The sequence below is a fragment of the Dryobates pubescens genome, chromosome 3 (genome assembly GCF_014839835.1).
Source record: "Dryobates pubescens isolate bDryPub1 chromosome 3, bDryPub1.pri, whole genome shotgun sequence".
Taxonomy (NCBI): Eukaryota; Metazoa; Chordata; class Aves; order Piciformes; family Picidae; genus Dryobates; species Dryobates pubescens.
The window spans coordinates 46,108,820-46,131,595 of NC_071614.1; the positions used below are offsets into that span (position 1 = coordinate 46,108,820).

General features: G+C 44.7%; 1 protein-coding gene across 2 annotated transcripts in view; it reads left to right on the forward strand.

Moving 5' to 3' along the window:
- Positions 1-339: 339 nt before the first annotated feature.
- Positions 340-22,776, forward strand: part of SNAP25 (synaptosome associated protein 25) — a 67,909-nt gene continuing 45,472 nt past the window's right edge. The window contains exon 1 of one of the 2 annotated variants that reach the window (XM_054180100.1): positions 340-483. The gene's annotated coding sequence lies outside the window, so the exon portion shown is untranslated. The remainder of the gene's footprint in view (positions 484-22,776) is intronic. The other variant, XM_054180099.1, reaches the window with a different exon arrangement.

Below are 22,776 nucleotides of genomic sequence, written 5' to 3' on the forward strand. Positions count from 1 at the left end.
TTCAGGAGGCCCCCTTCCCCCCCTCCCCAGGCGATTCACCCGCAGTCGCGCTCAGCCCCCAGTCCCAGCCTCGGCCCTCTGGCGCTGCGCCCCTCAGGGCACCTCCCCAGGGAGGCCGCGGAGAGGCGGTTGCGGAGGGGTGGATGCGGAGAGGCGGAGGGGCCACCTCATCGGCGGTCTGCGGTGCACGGAGCAGTGCAACGGCGGCGATGACTCAAGCCCGCCCGGCTCGCTTGGTCTCCCTCCCGCTCCCGCCTCCCTCCCCCCTCCTTCTCCCCCCCCCCCCCCCCCCCCCCCCTTCCGGGGAGGTCTATTAAAAGCTGCTGACGTAGGAGCGGACGGCCATCTTTGATGAGGGCACGGCTCCTGGTCCATTGAAGAAGGAGACCCGGGGAGGTCAGCAGCGGCTGTCCTTGCCTCCCAGCTGCGGCACCGATCCACCGACCCCGCAGCCGCGGCCCGGCGCAGCGCTCCATAACCCAGGTAAAGGTGGGAGACCACCGGGGGGCTGGCTGGACAGGGGAAGGAAGTGGTCTAAATGAAAAGGAAATGAAAAATGGATATATTTAAAGAGGGACCTGTTTGGCGTTTTGTCTCTAGGCTCTGGGCTATTACAGAAATGGAGGAGGGCAAGAAGAGGGTTGCAATTCCTCCTCTGGCAGGAGCCGGGGAGGAAGCCGGGTCTGCTTCTCTGCCAAGCCAAGCTCTTTTGGATGGCAGGAGGCTGGAGGAGAAGGGAAGCCTAGTCAAGGTCGAAGGAGAAGGGGAACCAGCGCCATTCCCCTCTGGGGGCAGGAAGAGTGGTCCGCGGCCGCTCTGTCCTGCTTGGCCGGATTGGGCTGCTGCCGCCCGGGGCACTGCAGCGCCCTTCCCGCGCCGCACCGCGCCGGGCTGCAGCGGCGCTTCAGCACCACGGACAGAGGGAGATTCAGCACCGCGGAGAGCGGCCGAGTCTCTCCGCCCAGCGGGCAAAGCTCGTCGGGCAAAGCAACACCTCGGAGGTGGGGCAGCACCTCGGGGAGGGGGTTCAGAACCCCGGTAAGTCGGGCAGCACAGGAGGAAGGGGGTTCAGTATCCCCTAAGGAGGGCAACACCGCGGACAAGGGTTCAGCATCGCGCGGAGCTCTGCGCGGTGTCCCCAGTGCGGCCGTGACCGCTGGGGACGTGCAGGGCTGGCCACGCCGCGGAGGCGGGCGTGCTGCAGCACCCTGCAGCTCCGCGCCTCACCCTCCCGGGCTGTCCTTTCTCGGCGAGACCCCGCCATAGCGCGCGGGAAGCGCCTTTCTCGGTTGGAAAGGGCGGAGAACTCGCTTGCAGGACAGGACCACTGGCAGGAACAGCTGTGGTCGTATGGGGTTCCCCCGCAACTCAGAACGCGGAGAGGGAGAAATTAGTAAAACGGGAAAATAACTTCAGTTCCTGCAGTTAATCGGCATTTAGCACTTTGGCCTCTCTCCCTGCCCTTTCGTGGGTGCAGAGGTATTTGTGTAAAGGGAAGGGTGGAGGTTACGTAATGCCTAGCCCGCGGAGTCCCTTCGATGCCGGGCATTGCCCACGGGAATGAGCGGCAGCCCCTCGGGGCTTCCCTGCCCTCCAGGCCCCTGGCTCTCACTCCCTGTGGCGTCTCGGGCACAGTGTGCTGCGGGCTCCAGTGTCGAGTGCTCCCCAAACCGTGGTGGGGGCTGAGGTCTATTCGGTCCCTTCGCGGCCGCGCTGCGGAGCCCGATGCCTTACGTAACGCGCTGCCTGGGCTGCCCCATCACGGCCGGGCAAATCCCTTCTCGGCTCTGGCGATCCTCCCTCCGATGTCCTTCCCACTCTCCAGACTCTGCAAACCCCTCGGTGCGGCTTATTGCTGGTGAAGTTAGTGACTTCGCTGCTCCCTGCGCGGCGAATAAACAAGGGGAGAAGTGGGGATCGGACTGCACGGCCAGACACTGTGCTGCGTAGCTGCGTCAAACTGGGGTCGCGGGATCTGCCAGATTTACGTGCTTGGCTTGAATAATTGCTGCTGGTTTCGTTCCCAGCTGTAAGCCGCGGGGGAGCGGTGGGGAGGCGAGGTGAGGGGGGGAGGTGGAAGGAGGGCCGGTCTGCGGCGCAGCCCGGGGGTGGCAGAGCAGCCTCACAAACTGTACCTGGCTGCTGCCAACTCTGGATGCAGCATCTGCAAGGACATGCCTGTCCTCCACTCCACACACCATTCTAGCTCTGGCCAGCGAGCAACTCTCTAGCGGGAAGCAACTGGGGAAGCAACTCTCTCCTGGGGCCCCCATCTCCCTGCATGTGCCTGCATCACAGGCAAAACCACCAGTCTGGGGAAAAAGCAGCAGCAGTTTTCTCTTGCTTCTGCGTAGTGCACAAGGTGTCAGCTGAACTGAAGATTTTGATACCCAGGATGAGAGCCAAAAAAGACAACAGAAGTGATCAAACTAAAGGTGCAGTCAAGCCTAATCTGCAAAAGCAAGAGTTTGAGGTTACCTCTGAGGTAAAAAGGAACAGAAGAAACCCAGCGTGTTACAAAACAAAATACAGATAAATAATAATGCTCAAATAAATGCAGCTTAACTTTCCTTCTACAGCTAACTAGAACATTAGAGTGGAATTAACAGAGGCACTCAGAACCAGGCTTTGTGCCATCAGGGCAGTGAAAGAACTGCAGAATCTAGATAATATTGAACCTTCAAAATCCATCTAATGAGATGCAGCTCCAACTTGCAGATTTATTGCACTGGAGGTGGGAGCTGCTTTTCAGGTCAGTGCAAAGCTTTTATTTGTCTCCCTATCCTTTAGGTACAGCAACTCATAGCAAGGTTAAAGTGCTAAGGCGAATAAAGCAGCATCTCTACCTAACGCTTGCACTGCTTTCACTGAGCAAAGTAACAGAACAAAACACTTCCCTGTGAGTAAAACAAACTCAGCAGTTTTTTATACCCACGTGTCATGTGGCTACAGCTTCTGCACACGTAGCAACTCCTCAGGTTAAAATGGAAAGCATGCGGCACAGCATAGGGCTTGCCTTCTTAACAATTTCCTCTCATGTCTATAAGGAAGCCTAGAAGGAGAAGAAACTGGTTTCCCTTTGCTTTGGCTTGTCATACAAGTACTCTTTTTCTCATATTGTTCCTGAATCTGTCATAACTTGTTCTATATACACACTCACATTCTTGTTCTATATACACACTCACGTTCATTTCCATGATTTCTGGGGTTGTAAGATGTGTAAAAGCCACAAATGTAGACTGATTTTGCAGCCTTCACTGGGATTTTTCTGCCTGTGAGGTTTCATCCACCATTACCAACGCAGTCACCTTTGGGCTGGACAAGTGCCAGGCAATTGGTAACAATAAACTTGTTCAAGTGTTTTAGAGCATCAAAGACAGAGAAGAATTCATTGCTTGAGAGCTGCAGCAGGAGGTAGATCACAAATACCTTTAGGAAATGGGCACCAAGGCTCACATCTCTACTCCTGAGAGTGCTGGATACAGTTTGTCAAGGCCATTGGTTGTCAAAGAAGAGTTATGCCTTTTTAGGTCATTACTTTTGAGCCTCAAATGAGATCTTTGTCCTCTGCCTCAATAAATTCTGACTTTCACCCCTGACCTTGCAGATTTAGATTGCTGCATTGTATTGCAACAAGCACTTCTTCAAAACACACATTATATTCCTAGTTCTTTTCTGTCACCCTTGTGTTACTCCCTCCACGAACACTTAGACACGTGCTCCCACCAGCAAAATCTGCCTCTCATCAGATGATAGTTTTCAATATCCTCTCCCACATCCCATTGAATTGTCAAGGATTTTCCTTTCCAGAAAGCATAAAAGTTAACTTCATAGGCTCAGAATAGTTTTTTCTTCTGCTTTTTGATGGCCCTGTGGCTGATGAGAGCCTTAAAAGCAGATTTGAACGGCCTTGAGGAAGTGTTTGAACCACTTTCCAGTTTAGCTGGAAATCTAGCTTTGCCTTTCCATCTTTCATTTTGTTCACTTGTTATTTCCCTATCACCACATCTTCATTCTCATCTACAGTCTTCTTTTGACTACTGTTGAAGATCATGATGAAAGAACCTTGGGCAAATTATTATGATCCTGATGTGAAGGCAGATGGGCATGGACTTCTGACTTAGATAATTCCAAGGAGTCTAATCCTTCCATTGGTGAGGCAGACTTTGCATGGTGCTCTGAATAAGCTCTCCATTCTGGCTGTGTGCTGCTAGAGATGAGTGGAGGACGTGGAGAGGTTTCCACTCCCAGCAATGAGTGCACATTGAGCAACACTGCAGTCCAAGACAAAACCCTGTACATCATTTTGTGGGGCTTGGGACAAAGGAAACATGGGGCAGGTTAGGTTTTTCAAAGCATAATAGGTACTGTGTATGTGTCCCCTCTGAAATATGCTTCCATGCTGTAGTTCTAAAGAGAATCATTGCATTAGAACTCATTGGTTATGGTGTTTGGTGTTTGGGGTGTTGGTTTTTTCTTTTAATATAATGAAAGACAGGAGATCTTGTCTTGGCCACTGGTTAAAAGCTGAATTCTAATGCAAGCACAGGGAGGAGAAGGATGAGATATTAAGTAATTAATCATGCCTCTTCCTGGCCTTTGAAAGCTGAAAGTTAAACATGTTCTGTCTAGATATTTAAAAGAACAAAAAAAGTTTGGTTTTTTTCTTTTTTTTCTTAGAGCTAGTAATACTCTATTTAACTTTTTAAAATGGGATTTCACTTACTGTTGGGCCACATTGTAAATTAGTGTGAATTGGCATAAATGAGTGCTGTGCTACATGACAAGATGATGAACTCTGGAGCTGGGGTTCATCATTCACATTTTAAACCAGAAGCTGGCACACTTGCTGAAGGAGCAGGATTTTCTCTAAGCAGAAGCAGCTTGAAATGCTATCTTCCCCAACCCCTAATTTTTGCCAGCCTGGTTTCATTGCCACAGAGTCTCACAGACAAGGTTCCCACAGTTAATCTGCCTCAGAAATGGTGACAGTAAGCAATGATGAAGCAGCAGAGGAGGAATATTGCATGATATGGCTGTATTTCAGCTTGGGTTCTGCTGCACTCTGCTGGCACAGAACACCAGCAGAAATTTTTCTGCGGTGTGAAACACAGGACACAGCTGATTTTTTTCCTGGAGGCACATTGGTGTGCAGGAAAAGACTGAGCTGTGTAAACAGATTTGTAACAAGATGAAACCTACACTTCCAGGTACAGCTTGATTTCACAGACTGCACTTCTTAGCAGTAGCCATTAATTTTTCATTCAGATTGGGAAGTGGAATGAATTTTTCCTGCGTTTCAATAAATATGTAGGGAAACGATGCTTTCACCAAGCTTTTTAAAGTACTTTTTTGTTTGTTTTTTTAACGTTTGACTACTCAGATATATTATTGGTAGAGTAGAAGTATGAAACAACAGAAGCAAAGTCAAGCCTCACTGTACACATTTCTGAAACAGAAAGAGAACTGCTCTTACCCATTTTTTATGTAATTATAGTTTCCTTTGTGCCTTTAGCATGACAGTTATTGTACCAGAGTCTACTGCTAGAAACGGTGAAAAACCGATAGTTATCGCAGCCTGTGTCAGTGCTACACAACTAAAATTTACATCCTAGACATGACAAAAGGAAGCTTCATGTAGATGATTTTTGAAATCAAAGCAAGATTTGCTTTTTCTTACTCAGACCTGACCAATTAATGGGGAGGATCACTTACAAAGGCACTGCAGAGTGCTTGGTAGGGCATGTTCGTAATTTTATACTGATTGGTTCCAATCCACCTTTTCTCAGTATCACATCATTTCTGAAGAGCCCAGGCAGCAAATCTCCAAAGGTTTTCACAGTCACTAGCCTGTCAAAGAGACTAGAAGACTGGTGTGGAGTGAGATAAAAACTAAAGGCTCTGATCACATCACAGCTAGTGTTTATTGTAGCATATTTATTTGTTATAATTTCTTTCCAACTGAACAAGAGGAATTTTGTTTCTGGATTGCAATACAGTTGTACCAGAAGAGGGAATTTATTTTTTCCACTTATTTGGAAGACATGACAACTGTTCCTTCAGTGCCTTCCCCTTTTCTGGAAGTTATATCTCATGTGGAACAGTGCAGATGCCAGTTCATTGATCTGCCCTACAAAGGTAAATATATTTTCTCCAGCTACTCTAAAAAATGTCATGAAAGAGAAGTATACTTCTTCAGAAGAACTGAGCTGTCAAAATAGTGTTACTATTCACTGATTTTGTCTTTGAAAGAGGAACAGAAGTCTTCCATGCATATTTAAGCATCTTTTTAAAGAAAAGGTACTAAAATTAGCTTCACCATGCTTTAGATACAAATTAAAGTTTTTGTTCTCCCTTCCTTGTTAACATTATTTGGTTCGTTCTGGTCCTCATTCACATCCTCAGACGCTTCGCTGGTTGCCTTAAAAGCTCACATTTCTGCAGGCATCAGGGAATTGCTCTTTCATTCAGCCCACCACTGCTCCTGCCTGGTACATCTCTGCAGCATGGTTGTACACATGGACACACACTGCTCCAGGTTAAGGGCGGTCTGTGCTGAGCAGCACTGACCACAGGCGAGTGACATTGTTAGGAGAGAAATTTCTGCTTTCTATTTATTAGGCACAGACATCTCTTTTAGGAATAATTTGTTCTTGCAGAAGACAGTAAAAAATATATTGTAATTTATAGGACTAGAGATGTTCAGTAACAGCTACTTTAGCTTCAGATATTTTGGTTTAGTGATTAAAACACAGGGATTGTACCCAGAATATTTAGATTCAGGTGCAAGTATCTCACACACACACTGAATAAATGTAACCTTTGTCAAGTGCCTCAGTTGCCTCCTGAGCTGAGATTAAAATAACTTCCTACTTTGCATTCCTCACTTTCACACATAGGACAAGTATCCTGTACTTTTGGAAAGATAGTTTTATGTACATTAGGGTATAGCAGTCTCCATACCTGGGGTTTGTGACCTGGAAATTGTTACCCCTAAAATGCATCATCCTTCCAACACAGGTTATTTACTTAGCATCCAAAGGAGTGTTACACATGATTATTCCTCTTAGGTTTGTAAAAGGCTTGGCTTGAAGGTGCCATATAAACCCAGATTACCAACATTACATTAACAGTAGAAGAAAATACAGTAATTTCAGACTGGACAGTAGATAAAATTGCCATGCATTTGATTGTGCTTTTGTGGCTAGGCATTAAACAGGACAATGAGTTTGCCAAAGCCATGCGTTTTGCCAGAGCTGTGTTAAGCTGCAGGGTGAGAGTGGGCCTGAGCCCTCTCTCAACAGTGCGAGTTCCAAACCAATAACATTACAGATGAATATAGAATCTGGATACATTTTGTGCCTATTTGAGTATTTCAGCCAAACCTTTATTTTTCTGGAGAGTATTCACCCAAGTGACACTCAAATAAGTGAAAAGCCCTCAAGAAACAACCTAAGGTATGTGAACCCAATTGAATTGCAATTCACCACTGACTTCTAACAGCCGTTCTCCCCAGAGAAGCATTTGTTTTATTTGCTTAGCTCTATGGAGATATGTACTGGCTGCCTTGCATTTTGAAGTATTTGCTCCATTTTTTTCCTATTAAAAACATATTCTTGGATATATGGTACCTATTTTTGCAGATCCTAAAAATACCAACAAGGTGAGCGAAAGGCCTTGGAAAACCAACAGCAGCAAAGGGTTTTAAGACGGTTCTTGGTGAATTCATGACATAGCTGTTGGTGGTCATAAGAGATTGGACTTGGTAAGGCAGCATGTCTCTTCAAGTCATATTTTCCTAAGAGGTTTTTCTTATTTAAAGAATAAAATAGAGGGAGAAAAAAAATAACAAGTTCTGGATGGCTCTCTGCTGTGCTGGAGGTGTGTCAGTTTAGTTCAATTTAGAGATGAGCACATCAAGAAAGAGACAGTGGAAAAAAACCTCGAGGCATGTGGAATACACTAAGTATAATAAAAAATGCTGTAGACCAGTTTTGTAATGAAACACAAGAGCCATCTGCAGCTCTCACATTTTCAATATTAGCAAGGCCTTTAAAAATCATTGCATTGTCTAGGTCCCTTTTTCTTAACTGTTCTATACAGTACAAAACAGGTGCTCCTGGGAGTAACTTGAAGGCTCTGAAGACCATTTTCTAAGCCTGGTAAACAAGAACTGGTATGTATTTCTAACAGACTGACAAGAATGCAAGAATCTGAGAATATCACAGAAAAATGTTAATTACCATAGTACCCCAATTTCCAGGTTAGTGCTCAGGGCACTTAATGTTATACTATTAAGCAGGCTGATAGATGGTAGCATGTGACAGAAGAGCCTTGGAACACCTCTTGTCCTCTGGAGGCCTCATTAACTGTACTGCCTTTTGGTTTCTTGGAGTTTGGGGTCTCTTCCCAGTTCCACCTCACCTCATCCAGTGTCAGCTTTCTCCTCTCCCCATATTCCCCAAATGCTCTAAGGGAAGCCACCCTCCCAAGAGAGGGAGATGCAAGAAAAGACTTCTTTAAGCCCTGTTCAGGACAGGGTCTTCGTGTGCTGCTAATGGACAGTAAAGGCACATGCAATGGACCCCCCAGAACACAGTGATAAAGGAGGAAAGAGTGGGAGACAGGAACACAGTGCAGGTAGAGATGAAGAGCTGTTCTAGATCCTGGCTACATAAGCACCCTCCGTTACAAGGACCCCAGCACTTCCCTTTCTATTGAGGGATTCATTGAGTAAGAAGTCAGAAGAGGTTACCCATGAGTGAGCCAAACCCCTTGTAAGACAGAACATCCCACAGGCTACAGGACTTCTTTATATTAACTGCTTTTCCAGCAGTACAATTACCTAGTCTTGACTACAAATATTGCCCATGGTAAAGAATGTGGCAGTATATGATTTTTAATTGAACAGTAAAATCCAATTTTTATTTATTTTTATAATTGTGGCTGCAACCATTTATCTGCAGTTATTAAACTGCTGCTTAGATTAACAAGCAGCTCTGCTGCTGCCCTACTGTGATTTTCCTATGGTCACTCCTATTCCTTTATGGAGTGGCACTTGCTTTCCTCTTTAATATTCATATGCTGGAGGGCTCCATTCTTTTCCAATCACGATCCCATTATATTGCTGCCCCTTCCTTGCCCCCAGAAAGCCTTTCCTTGCACTTAGAAGGTTATGCACAAAACCTTTAAAAGATTTCCCTGCCTGGCAGGTGGAGAGATAAGACAGTGATGCAATGCTCAGGACATACTCTGTGATGCTGGAGATTAGACCTTCGACCACAGAATGTGAGACTCCAGAGTTGTTTACATATTGGAATTTCTTTACCTTCTTTTTGTGGTCTAGCCTATTTTAGTGGTGACATTTCCAAGAAACGTGCAGTATGCTCATCTGCTCTCCAGACAAAGAGCTATTCCACTCATCCCTGCAGCCATAACCTTTCTCAAAATAATCTACTTCCCATATAAAGTCAGAGACCCTTTGAAATTCAGCCACACTTTCCACTCCTGTCAAACACTGTAGGCCAAATCCTGGGCTTAGAAGAGTTACTTGTATCTTAAGCAAACAATGATTCACTGTACTACAAAGGCTGAGGAAACAGAAAAGAAAAGAAAAAAAAGAGAGAAGAAAATAACAGAGTGAAAAAACATATCAAAACTCAAATTAAAACCAAACAAACCACCACCACCAACAACAAAAGGCAAAAGCCAGGCAGACTAAAATAAGAGAAAGGACAGGATAGCCTTTTTGAGTGTTTCTTCTGACCATTCCCTATCAGCATGCTAATGACAATTACCTAGACTTGAAAAGTAAACTTCAATACTCAAGCTTTTGGTAGCAGCATCTCAAAAGTGCCCAAATTGTTAGATTATAAAACATCCTTGCTCCTGATATCCAGCCTGCATCCTTTTTGTTCAATCTCTGCATTTTAAAATGCAGAGGAGGTGCAGAGCACCTTACTTTCAATTTCTTGGACAGTTTAGATTAGTCTAACTTCTACTTCTTTCAATAAGAAACTTGGTGGGCACAGACTCTAAAGGACAGCTTTGTAAACCGCTGTTGAAGATTGGGAAAGAGAATCTCTGATCAGTAGGCAGCACACCCCAAGCTCACACTGCAGTGTTTGTTTGCCTTTACCTTAAACTTCCCTGCTGGCTACTTTCTTCAAATGCCAATCTTTCTGACAGGCAAATGATGATCCAAAGCCTTCTTAGCTGCTTAATAACCCCAGGTCTGACTGATTGTTGAGTGCCAGATGTAGGCATGTATGGGGAGGGGAAAGACTTGGTTGCAGGTTGTCATCCTCTTCCTCCTTTGTCCTGCTGCCAGAGAGAGGAAGGACAGACCCTAGGGAGGGAAGCAGAGGTGTGGTATTCACATGCAGGCATACAGCTTGGCATAATATCTAGAGGAAGCACAGATGCATCATCATTGTTTTGTGCAGGGAAATTACATACCAGCCTCTGCTAGAAATGGGGAAGATTAAGAACTAGTCAGGGTTTAGCCACGATGAAGTCTTAAGGATCATAGAATCACATAAAGATAGTGGTCATAAGGGACCTTTGGGGACTGTCTAGTCCACACCTCTGCCAAAGCAGGATTGCCTAGACTGGGTGGCACAGGAACACGTCCAGGTGGGTTTTGAACATCTCCAGAGAAGGAGACTCCACAACCTCTCTGAGCAGCCTGTAACATGCACACTAAGACACCAGGATGGCAGTACTTGCGAGAACTGTTCACTTGTAGTTAGTGTTTCAGAGACAAATAGCAGAGCAAAACACTAGCAGGTGATGCCTGCTCACTGTGTTTTTTTGAGACATGCACTAGCTCTGCAGTGCTTAGATTAGAAATAAAAGCAAACTGGTGTTTGTGATATCACAAGGTAGAACCCAGACTTTTTTCTTTCAGCTAGAAAGCCTAAAAAAGGCACTCTTTTCTAAATAGAAACCTGTTTTAGAAGATACATGAAGTTATCAGTGCAAATTAATAGCACCAGATGGGGGTGAAATTACAGCCTCACAGCTAAAGACATGAGACAGAATGGAAGCAGTGGACTATAAAAAGGGTATCACTGGAAGTGATGAGATCCCACTGTGAGATGGGATTTGTGAACACCGTGCTCCTGTTTGCAAGCATTTGCTCAGATGAATGGTTTTATTGGCCAGAGTGAAGGAGAGAAAGGAAAGAAGTCACAGCCATTTTGAAGATTGTGACTCACAGTTCACTGCTTTGCTCAGGACAAGCTGTCCAGAAGCAGAAGATACAATTAAATGTCTCCTGGGCTGGTATACAACGATCAGAACAAGAGCACTCAAATAAATGTGGCTATGTATTGGGTTTGCATGGCAAAATTTTGGTAGCAGGGACTGCTACAATGGTGGCTTCTGTGAGAGGCTGCTAGAAGCTTCCCCTGTGCCTGGCAAATCTAATGCAAGGTGGCTCCAAGATGGACTTCCACTGGCCAAGGCCAAGCCTGTTAACAACAGTGGAAGCACTTTTGGTACCACCTTAAATAACATATTTAAGAAGGGGAAAAAAGGCCTGCACAAATGTAGCTAGTGTGAGGACTGAGAATATGTGAGAAAAACATCTCTGAGACACCAGGGTCAGTGAAGTAGGGGTTTTCAGAGGTGTTCCAAGTGCCAGTGCAGAGATTCTCCTGCAGCCTGTGATGAGGACCATCGTGAGGTATGCGGTCCCCCTGCAGCCTGTGGAGGTTAATGATGGTAGAGATACCCATCTGCAGCCCATGGAATACCCCACACCAGAGCAGGTGGATACCCAAGGAAGTCTGTCACCTCATGGGAACCCTGCACTGTAAAAGGCTCCTGACAGGACCTGTGCACCTTTGTAAAGAAAAGCCTATACTTGAGCAGTTTTTCTGGCAGAACTTATGGCCTCGTGGGGGATCCATGCTGGAGCAGTCTGTTCCTGAGGGACTGTAGCTTGTGGAAGGGACCCACAGCAGAGCTATTTGTGAAGAACCGTTAACTGTGGGAAGGACTCAGGTTGGAGAAATTCATGGAGAACTGTCTCCTGTGGGAGGGATCCCACACTGGAGCAGGAAAAAAGTGTGAGGAGTCCTCTACCTGAGGAGGAAGGAGTGGAGAAGACATTTGATGAAGTGATCATAGTCCTCATTTCCCACCAGTCTGCACACTTCAGGGAATAAGGTAGAGAACTCAGGAGTAAAGTTGAGCCCAGGAAGAAGGCAGAGGTGGAGAGAAAGTATACTAAGATTTAAGGATTTCTTTCTCATTATCCTACTCTGATTTGATTGGTAATAAATGAAACTAATTTCCCCAAGTTGAGTCTGATTTGCCCATGATCAGAATTGGAAAGTGAACTCTCTGTCCTTACCTTGAACTACAGAACTTTCATTCTACTTTCCCCCCCTCCACCCTCTGCCCCCATCTGAGGCAGGGTAGTGATAGAGTAGTTTTGGTGGGCACTTGGCATCCAGCCAGGGTCAACGCACCACAGGCTGTTGAGCTGGGACAGCACTAACTGAATCAGCACTAACTGGGTCTGCTACCAGAGCAACAGGCAGCTTTGTCAGGAAAATTCCAGGTTTAAGGGTGGTGTTACTGAAAAATGGCAGTTGTTACATTTCAAAAAAGAATTCTTTAATGCAGACAGTTCTCAGAATATTTCAGTTATTTTTCACTTGGGTAAGAAGAATCTTTCTCATCCTCTCTTTCAGTGGGTAAAGAGTAAAAAGCCTCTTTTGTTGATTATATAATAGGGCAAGGAAAAAAAAAAAAGAAATGTTATAGAAAAATGCTCATATATCAAACCCTCAGCATAAACAGGATATCATGAAAAAACAAGTAAGAACATTTCTGCAGTCTTTTCGACCAGCACTTGGACTAGGTGTGTCCTGATGCATAAAGGCCTATATGTATGTGCCAGAAACACTTGAGCAGACTATCAGCCACAGAATGGCTAAGATCCTGCATGGCAGGTCCTACCAGCCAGAGACAGCCCTTCTCCAGCTGACATACCATGCCAATAATAAGACATCCTACAGAGCTCAAATAACCAGAATGATAGACACAGGAAGTTCTTTCAGTGGCAGGATGCTTCCCGCTTCAGTTGAGTGTTTAGTCCCAGATGCTTAGCTGGAGTAAAACAGTACAGCACCACAGCAATCAGAAAAGTAAACCTGACCAGCATCATGTGAAGATTATAATAACTGACTTAAAGACATACTTTAACAGGAAGGTCTTTTGGGCAGTAATTAAGCACTACTAATCTCTCTGGACACAGTCACAAATGTTCAAAAAGCTCCTTCTTCCCAAGGGAAGTGCAGTGTGCAAATGGAGCAAGGCTTAGGGAGTGCTGAATGCTATTCCTCATGTGTCCTAAGAAAATGGAAGTTTTCACTCATGGTCTTCTGCACACCACAAAGAACCAACAGCACAGCCCCTGCTTAAATCTCTGAGTTAATAATATTTAATTCACTGATTGAGAAGCTAGGTAGGAAGTTACACACCTACAAATGCCCAGCAGTTAATACAAGGTAGTGAAATAGCCATCCTATGAAACATTTAATCAGTTGAGTATAATAAGAATTTTGCTATGAATCATATGTCTAAAGAAGAACTTGGTCAGGTTCTTTCTCCAATATGGCAGAGCAGAACTGACTCACCTCTACTGAATCAGTTCTTCAAGCCCAAAGCAGGACCAAGGCTGAGAAAAGTGGCTCATCACTGATCACATGGCTGAGATAGTCGCAAGGTATGACTCAGCTGAAGCAGCAAGAGAACAATTTACAGCAGATCAATTATACAGTGACATTCCCTTATTTTTTCTGTGTTTTGGGAATGCTCACCACAAATACTGATTTTTCTTGACTTCATCTGAAATAACTTGATTAATATTTTGTCAGAAAACAATTTCTAGAACTTCAGTCTGCTCATTGCACATAGTCAAAACTCTGTCTCTGCCACATTCCTTCAATTTTGTACAGAGGGCTTTCTACTCCTTTACTGAATGTGCAAGGGCTACTCAGTAAGGGAGAGTGAAAAGCTTGTTTCAAATCCAGAAATTGCTCTTTATGAATATTCTTAATTAAACATTTCCAAAAATGATGTTTTGGCAAGCATCAGTTCTGGTAATTTTGTCCACAAGGCTTTTGTTAGGAATCTTAACAGAGACATGTGAAATACAGTGCTTTTGAGGCACTAGGAGGATGCTATTAAAAGTACCTAATTGTAGCTGGATATACATTGGTGACATTTCCTTAGCTGAGCTATCATATTCACCTCTGCAGCAGCAGCAACTGTCACTGGAAACAGTCACAAGAGACACAGCCTGCAGAGAATCACATTGGGCAAAGAAGAATATCTAGGACACTGATTTAGCTTGCCTGGATTATGACATTCCTCATAGATGCTTTAACACTGTTAAAAGGCCTCCTAAAGGAAGGTAACAGGCTATTCAGGTCTGCCATGAATAAAAGAGAGGAGCAAAGAGCTGTTGTGGGAAGGCTAATAGAGTATGATACAATTAGGTAAAAAATTGTAAGCAAGTTGCTGGGAATGCTGTAACAGCAAGGTACAACCTGAATTTTAGGAAGTCCCTTTCTGTGCTGCCTTTTGTTGTAACACAGGGAAGAACCATGAAGCTGGCTTTGAAACAGTGTCATTTTCACAAACTCATCACCCAGTGGTCACTCTGAGGTGGGACACAGCACATAACATACATGAGGTCAAACAGTGCCTATCTCAAGCCAGGGATGGCTTACTTTGATCTGAGCTAGAGATGTGTGATCCACTGTTCAAAGTTTCTTAACAGAACTGCCAGGACCTGTCTCCCTTTGCAGGAAGAGAAGATATATGTGTGAGGACTTGTAAGAGGTAGGGTGGAATGACACAGCAACTGGGCAAATAATACACATTGCTGCACTGCCAAATACAGATGGGCCAAAGGGAGATGTCCAGATGTAACTGCAGATGTTATAAGAAATGAAGCCATTCATTTGTACCTGTGAGTCAAGAAGTTCCATTTCTAGGTCAGATGACAGTTTAGTTGGCCATTACTGCAAACACCTCTTGACTTTTCTGGAAGTTTTCTGCCTAGATCTCATAAAGAAGCAAATGACAAGGGCCATTTTTATGGGAAGCACATTGTAAAACCATGTGAAGAATTAGCTTTACAGAGGTTAACAATGAACTAAGGAAGCCAGTTATTAAGGGATGAGGTTCTGTGATGCCCAATAAAAGAGGCAAACCAAAGAAAAGAGTTGCTGCTATTAGTTGTCACAGTGAAAAACAATATTACCAGTTTTGCACATGTAAACACATAAATATTTGTTCTATTATTTGTTCAGTTATTGCTGTTTGTGATGAAGTAAACTTTTGAGTAAACTGCCAGTAAAGTTTATTCATTTATGCTGTTGTGATGTTCTGCTGAATGATCTTCCTGACGTAGATATTAACTATTTGCTTAATAAATCAGACCAGTAAAGAATGTAGAAATATTTTTTAACCTAGGTTGCTGAAATGAATTTATTTTGGAATCCAACTGTGTATAAATCTCTCCACTACTGCTTAAACTCCTTAGTGTTTCTCACATGATGACATTTTAATGATATGGTAAAATCTGAAAGCTAAGAACGTGAAATATGGGGGGAATTTCAGTATTTTAAATAACAAGTATTACCCATTTGCTACCTATTCCAATGCCAATGTTACTTCTGGTTCTGCCCTCCAGAAGTAGCATAAACTTATTGCATTTGTTTTAGTAGTGCCGGGTTCCAAGTGCCGGGTTCTGCACATTGGCCACAGCAACCCCATGCGGTGCTACAGGCTGGGGTCAGAGTGGCTGGAGAGCAGCCAGGCAGAGAGGGACCTGGGGGTGCTGGTCGACGGTAGACTGAACATGAGCCTGCAGTGTGCCCAGGCAGCCAAGAGGGCCAATGGCATCCTGGCCTGCATCAGGAACAGTGTGGCCAGCAGAAGCAGGGAGGTCATTCTGCCCCTGTACACTGCACTGGTTAGGCCGCACCTCGAGTACTGTGTCCAGTTCTGAGCCCCTCAGTTTAGGAAGGAGGTTGACTAGCTGTAACGAGTCCAGAGAAGAGCAACAAAGTTGGTGAGGGGTTTGGAACACAAGCCCTACGAGGAGAGGCTGAGGGAGCTGGGGTTGCTTAGCCTGGAGAAGAGGAGACTCAGGGGTGACCTTATTACTCTCTACAACTGCCTGAAGGGAGGTTGTAGACAGATGGATGTTGCTTTCTTCTCCCAGGCAGCCAGTACCAGAACAAGAGGACACAGTCTCAGGCTGCACCAGGGGAGGTTTAGGTTGGATGTTAGGAAAAAGTTCTATACAGAAAGAGTGATTGCACATTGGAATGGGCTGCCTGGGGAGGTGGTGGAGTTGCCATCATTGGAGGTTTTCAGGAGAAGACTTGATGGGGTGCTTGGTGCCATGGGTTAGTTGTTTGGGTGGTGTTGGATTGGTTGATGGGTTGGACGCGATGATCTTGAAAGTCTCTTCCAACCTGGTTTATTCTATGTATTCTATGTAGCTGGTTAACAAAGTATGGGCACAGAATATGTGCTAAGGTAGTCAGATCCTTAGGCAGTGGAAGTGGACGTTTGATTTACCAGCAGAAAGAAAAGGACTACATTTTTGTTGAGGCCTTGGAAACGATAACAGTAATTTTTAGATACAAATGCTTGCAATTTTTTATCTTCTGTGAGGCTTCCATTTATGTAAGAAAGGAGGAGCCTTAATTCTCTTAGTAAGCTTTTTGATCATTATTTGATGATTTTATAAAATCAGTCTGTTGCACATATCTAACAAGATGACAATGATTTTTTTCTGTTTCTGTGCTTACTTGTGCCTGTCTCTGTGTCGGGCACGAGTCTAGTTCAGCTCCTGCCAAACAGTCTGTGGTGATGAATGACATTTGTTCCATTGTTTGGTCCAACTCCTTCTAACATGCTTAGATTGATTATAGATTTCAGAGCCAAAAAATACTGTTATACAATCAGAACTGGAGATAGAATGGCACAATTTTTTAATTAATTTTTTTTTTTTTTGCTTGTGCTTTGGAGACTTCACAAAAGTTTTTGTAGCTTCATAACTTTGACAACAGAAATGCAGTGAAAATGTGAATGTTCACATCTCAGTTTTGGATGAAATGAAGCTGATGAAGACTCAGCTTTCCATGGCCTAGCCATTTCTGGAGATGCATCAGATGTCTGGGATAAGATGGAAGCTGTGGAAATCTTTAAGGCAGGATCTTATCTCTTCTGGAAATGGCATGAAGCATAAAATGTATGGCCCTGAAACTCATATTATCTGGAATAGCAAATGTTGTGTTGTGTTTCAGAAAGGAGCATATTTTATTTATTAAAAAAAAAAAACAAACAACAAAATAGATGAAGAAGGGGAGTCACCATCACTGGAGGTATTCAGGAAGAGACTGGATGGGGTGCTTGGTGCCATGGTTTAGTTGATTAGATAGTGTTGGATGATAGGTTGGACTGGATGATCTCAAAGGTCTCTTCCAACCTGCTCCCTTCCCTTCCCTTCCCTTCCCTTCCCTTCCCTTCCCTTCCCTTCCCTTCCCTTCCCTTCCCTTCCCTTCCCTTCCCTTCCCTTCCCTTCCCTTCCCTTCCCTTCCCTTCCCTTCCCTTCCCTTCCCTTCCCTTCCCTTCCCTTCCCTTCCCTTCCCTTCCCTTCCCTTCCCTTCCCTTCCCTTCCCTTCCCTTCCCTTCCCTTCCCTTCCCTTCCCTTCCCTTCCCTTCCCTTCCCTTCCGTCACAGCACACACTTGTAACTGATCCCTTAGGGTGCCTTCTAGGCACCCGCTCAAGTCTTAGGCCCTCATGGGACACCCACAACATCTGGAAAAGCTTAATGCAACACTCCTTTCCCTGGCTCACCTCACACCCCATGCCTCTCCTGCTCCTGGGCCTCAGGGTGGCTAAAAAAGTTGGCAAGCTGATAGGCACTGCTGTTCTTTGGTGGCACTGGATGGGGCCAACAAGGGTGTGAGGCTATGTATTACTCAGAGAAGATTGCCAAGGTACTTGGTAGGAGGTGTTTTTAGGGATATCCTGTGATCTGATCATGTTGAGAGATTGACCTTATCCTGAGAGTGGACAGTGACTGAGGGTCACAGGACAGGTATCCACTTCTATTCCTGGGTCACTGCAAGCAGTTGTTCATGCCATGAACTTCTGGCAATTTGCCTACAAGACCTTTAGTGTGTGACTGATATGACTCCTCAGAGGTTACGGACTTTACATCCAGAAGAGCTAAGGCAATAAATCCTAGTGTTCAAACCTCTACTCCAAGGTAGGAGGAAGAGGGTAGTATATGTCACAACTCATTGCTTTTCCTCTTAAATAGCTATAAGTGACACACCACTGGTTTGGGATTTTGTTGGTCAGGGACCCCTAAAGGCTCTGTTAACAATTTTGTGTGTTGACTTAGGAGGCAAATTGCTTTGACAGGTCATCTTCACCTCTTACCATTACTACATCTGCTAACAAAGGGCAAGTGCTAATCAGCAGGGGAACGAAGGAGCCTTCTCCGCAGCCCAAATGTGGCACGTGCCTTACATAGTCAAGCTTCAGTGGCTGAATTACACTATTTTGCTCCTGACCCCATGCTCCCAGAGCTGTAGTTCAGTGTGTTTATTAATTAAAATAGAATAGAATAGAATAAACCAGGTTGGAAGAGACCTTCGAGATCATCGTGTCTAACCTATCATCCAACACTACCCAATCAACTAAACCATGCAACCAAGCATCCTGTCAAGCCTCGCCCTGAACACCCCCAGCGACGGCGACCCCACCACCTCTTCAGGCAGCCCATTCCAGTGGGCAATCACTCTCTCTGTGTAAGACTTCCTCCTAACCTCCAGCCTAAACCTCCCCTGATGCAGCCTGAGACTGTGCCCTCTTGTTCTGGTACTGGTTGCCTGGGAGAAGAGACCAACCTCCGCCTCACTACAACCTCCCTTCAGGTGGTTGTAGAGAGCAATAAGGTCACCCCTGAGTCTCCTCCTCTCCAGGCTAAGCAACCCCAGCTCCCTCAATCTCTCCTCACAGGGCTTGTGCTCCAAGCCCCTCACCAACCTTGTTGCCCTCTGAGAAAATTTATGCAGCAGTTTCTTTCTTACCTTATCCTGTCAGGGAGAAAGATCTTTACAGTGTTTCATTAAAGAGAGTGACCTGTTCCAGGCTCTTAGGCTAAGTCCTCAGAAGAGACAGATTTAAGTCCTTCCCTCAATGAACTCAGTGATAGTTTAGCTCTCCCAGCCTGAGGCACTTCACTACTTTCCAGCAGTGAAGAAGAGGTGTGCAGAGCCCTCCTTCACAAGCTGACCTTTTTTTCTTAAATAATTAACCTAAAATTAATTTTCCATATTTACCAATTTCAGTTCCAGCTGCTGATATTTCCATGTACCAGGACAAAGTTTTAAATCATGGCCTATATATTCAGGTTGCCTAAAATTCAGATTGAAGCTAGGTTTGCTTCACAGACCACTGCTAGCTGCTGGGCACTGATGATGCTTCATGCTCATCCAGAGAATGTCTGAAGTTTCAAACAGTGATTACACTCCATGTGTAACGAAACCTGAGTCTTTTAGACTCTGCTATCCTGCATTACCTAACCTGGATTCAAGGCAGCCTCATGGAGAGAAATGGGGAATGGAAGGAAAAGGGAGGGAAAATAAGCAATTTGCTAGCTTCTTATTCTTTCTTTCTTTACCTGGGGTTTGTTCTCTAACAGCTGCATGGCTCCATCCCTGAGTGGAAGGAGGCTGACAAACCTGATCCCTCTCCTTGTCCACTAACTGCACCAGGGACACGTGTTTGGGTCTGGTTCTTGCAGGGCTCCAGCACTGGATTCTGCAGCAGACTGTGCATGCTGCAGCAGCTGACAGCAAATCCCTGAGGCAGAGGGCTTTGTTGCATCAAATATTAAAATGTATACTGCATGAAGAGTAAAGCAGCCCTCCCTGATTTACTCCTACCCAGATTTAACACTCAGAAAACCTCAGCCTCTTCAGTGCAGCTTTGGAAGCACCATTTGCAGCAGTCACTCACTGCAGGGACTGCAGTGCCCTCTGGTTTGCTGGAACCAGATGTTGCAGAAGGCAAGGACGTCACACAGTGGGAAAGAAGAATGTCTGGTCCTGCTGTGAGTGATGGGGGAGAAGGATGGGCTGGTGGGGTTATTCTGGAGCAGAAATACCTAGTATAAGACAGGTTTACTCAAAGTTTGCAATGTATGCCTCTAAGGAGAGTGCTCCTTTTTCTCTGGCATCCACCCAGGTCCAGAGTGTAATAAACCTCCAAAACTGAGTATTTTAGTTAAAAAATGGAGCATGCCACTCCCACAAGCTCCTTAAATAAATCTCTTGCTCCTATTCTCTTCAGCTCAAGGTCATCTGGAAGTGCATTTTTTTTCACCAGCAGGAGGGAGGAAATCAGGGATCCGGATGGTTGTGATCAGAGACCCGCTTGCGGTTTATGCACATCACACACAGTATCTGGGCTACCCTAGGGCATTTCAGACAACAGTCTGGCTGTCAGTCACAGGGCTCTGTGTTTACAAGGACTGAAATACAGTTATAAAGCTCTCTTAAGCCCATATCTGGTTTAAGTGACATAAACACTCTTTTTTTGTTTGTTTGTTTTTCTCCTCAGCAGCATTGTTGGGGGTTTTTTGTTTGCTTGACCAAGGGGCTACCAGATCGGTTCAGTCTATGTGTCCTTGAGATGTGATCAAAACTTCAGAGGGTAACTTCATGTAAATCTGTGGTCTTCAATTTACCCCTGGGTTAAGTATGAAGGCAGCAGCTGCACTACAAGATCTCTTGCACTGCATGGATTTTCTGCTGTATGTGTCATTGGGGTTTAATGAAGGAAGGAGCCATCTCCCTCTTTTTATTCACTTACTGAGAAATAAATGTCAACACTGTGAAAGCAGTTCAGCCTGAAATATCTGAACTGGGCAACGGTGCTTACAGAAAACCAATTGTTTATCAGACATGGGATTACCACATTATTCTCAAGTCAAGAATGAAAACTTTCTAGTTCTTCATCCAGGAATTTAGATTAGATAAAATAGAGAAGAAAATAATTGCTTTAGGTTTAAATTGGATTGCATTCAGGTGAGCTTCATGCCCTCTCCTGCTGCCTTTACTTACAGGAGTAGTAATTACATAACAAAGCATGTCAACATTCTTGATTGGACTTGACTTTACCAGAAAATGACTTCATTAGCAAAATGAATCTTGCCTTCAAAATATTCCCAGTTCTAGAAATCCTCAAACATAGGATCTCTCTTCTGAAAAAAATGAAGGGGGTCTGGCTGGTATTGAAAGAATAGAGCATTTCTACGCAGGTCTGAAAAGATGGCTCTCTAATGCACACCCTTAGAGGAGGGACATATTCACTGTTTCCTGAACAGCTCCTGCAAAACCCTTGGATGTACCATCTGCTTGAGACATCTAGTCCTGAACATTAACTGCTTGGCCACTTAAAAATGTAAAAAACCCTTGTGGTTTAAAGTTTCCTTATTTTATGGTTTCATAGGCTTCCAAGTGTACCATCTTCTAACTCCCCGTTTGGGGATATTACCAGAAACCACCTACCACTGCTGAAGATGCCTTTTAGGAGTACATCTGCTGACAAACCCCTTATTCAGGCCCTTTTATTTGTGCCATAGTCTGTACTGGGCCAGTTTTTCCCATAGTTATGAGGGATACACTCGCAGCTCAGTCTTGTCAAGGACTTTGCCCTGTGGTCCTTGTCATTCTGCAGCTTTGTAAGTAATAGTTCCTCTTGCTTTTGGTCTGCTGGAGGCTGAGTCATCCATGAGATACTCTGGAGGCAGTGCTGCTGATAGTTGCTTGTCCTTGGGACAAGTTGTGCTCTCATATAGAGGACTGGAAAAGCAGACTGTGTCAGGTGAAACCCAGTATTCCTCTGGATTTATGCTCAAGTGAATAAATGCAGAAGGTTCCTAAAGAGTCTTACGATGGTCGAGGTTGGAAGGCCAGTCCTGTTTTTCTCATGTAAACCTAATACCATTTTTATGTTTAGAAGAATCAGACTAGCTGTCACTATTCATCAACTGCAAGGAATATTTTATGATTGGCCATTGGAGTGGGCTGCCCAGGGAGGTGGTGGAGTCACCATCACTGGAGGTGTTTAGGAAGAGATTGGATGGTGCCATGGTTTAGTTGATTAGATGGTGTTGGGTGATAGGTCTTGATGATCTTGAAGGTCTTTTCCAACCTGGTTAATTCTATTCTATTCATATCATAAGATTTTGGTATGGCTCTTCATAAAGTCTCTGGTCTTAAATGCCCAAAGTCACCCCATATAAGTCCCAGTGGTGGCAGAAAAAGGTTTAGTGATTTAAATGAAAAAAGAATTGGAGCTTCCTTTGTCAGACAGCGAGGCAAAATGTCTCTGCCCTCAGCTGCATAGCACACACTCTGTTCCCCATCTTAAAACCTGGAACTACAGGGTTTGGACAGTGAGACTGTGGGAATGTGGAAGCACAGTTGTGGGGAAGGGTTGTGGGGTTTTTTTTTGGCTGAGTTTATTCTTTTTATTCTGAGTTTATTCTGTTGGTAGTATAGGAATTGCTATCATCCCAGCTCACTGCTGTGGTTCATCTTCCAGCAGCTGAGCATGTGGTTTAGTTATGTTTCAGCACATACTGCAGCCAAAGAAATCTCTTGGTCATGCTCTGTGTAGACCTTCACAGGTGATCCTCATCTGTGTAGCTCCA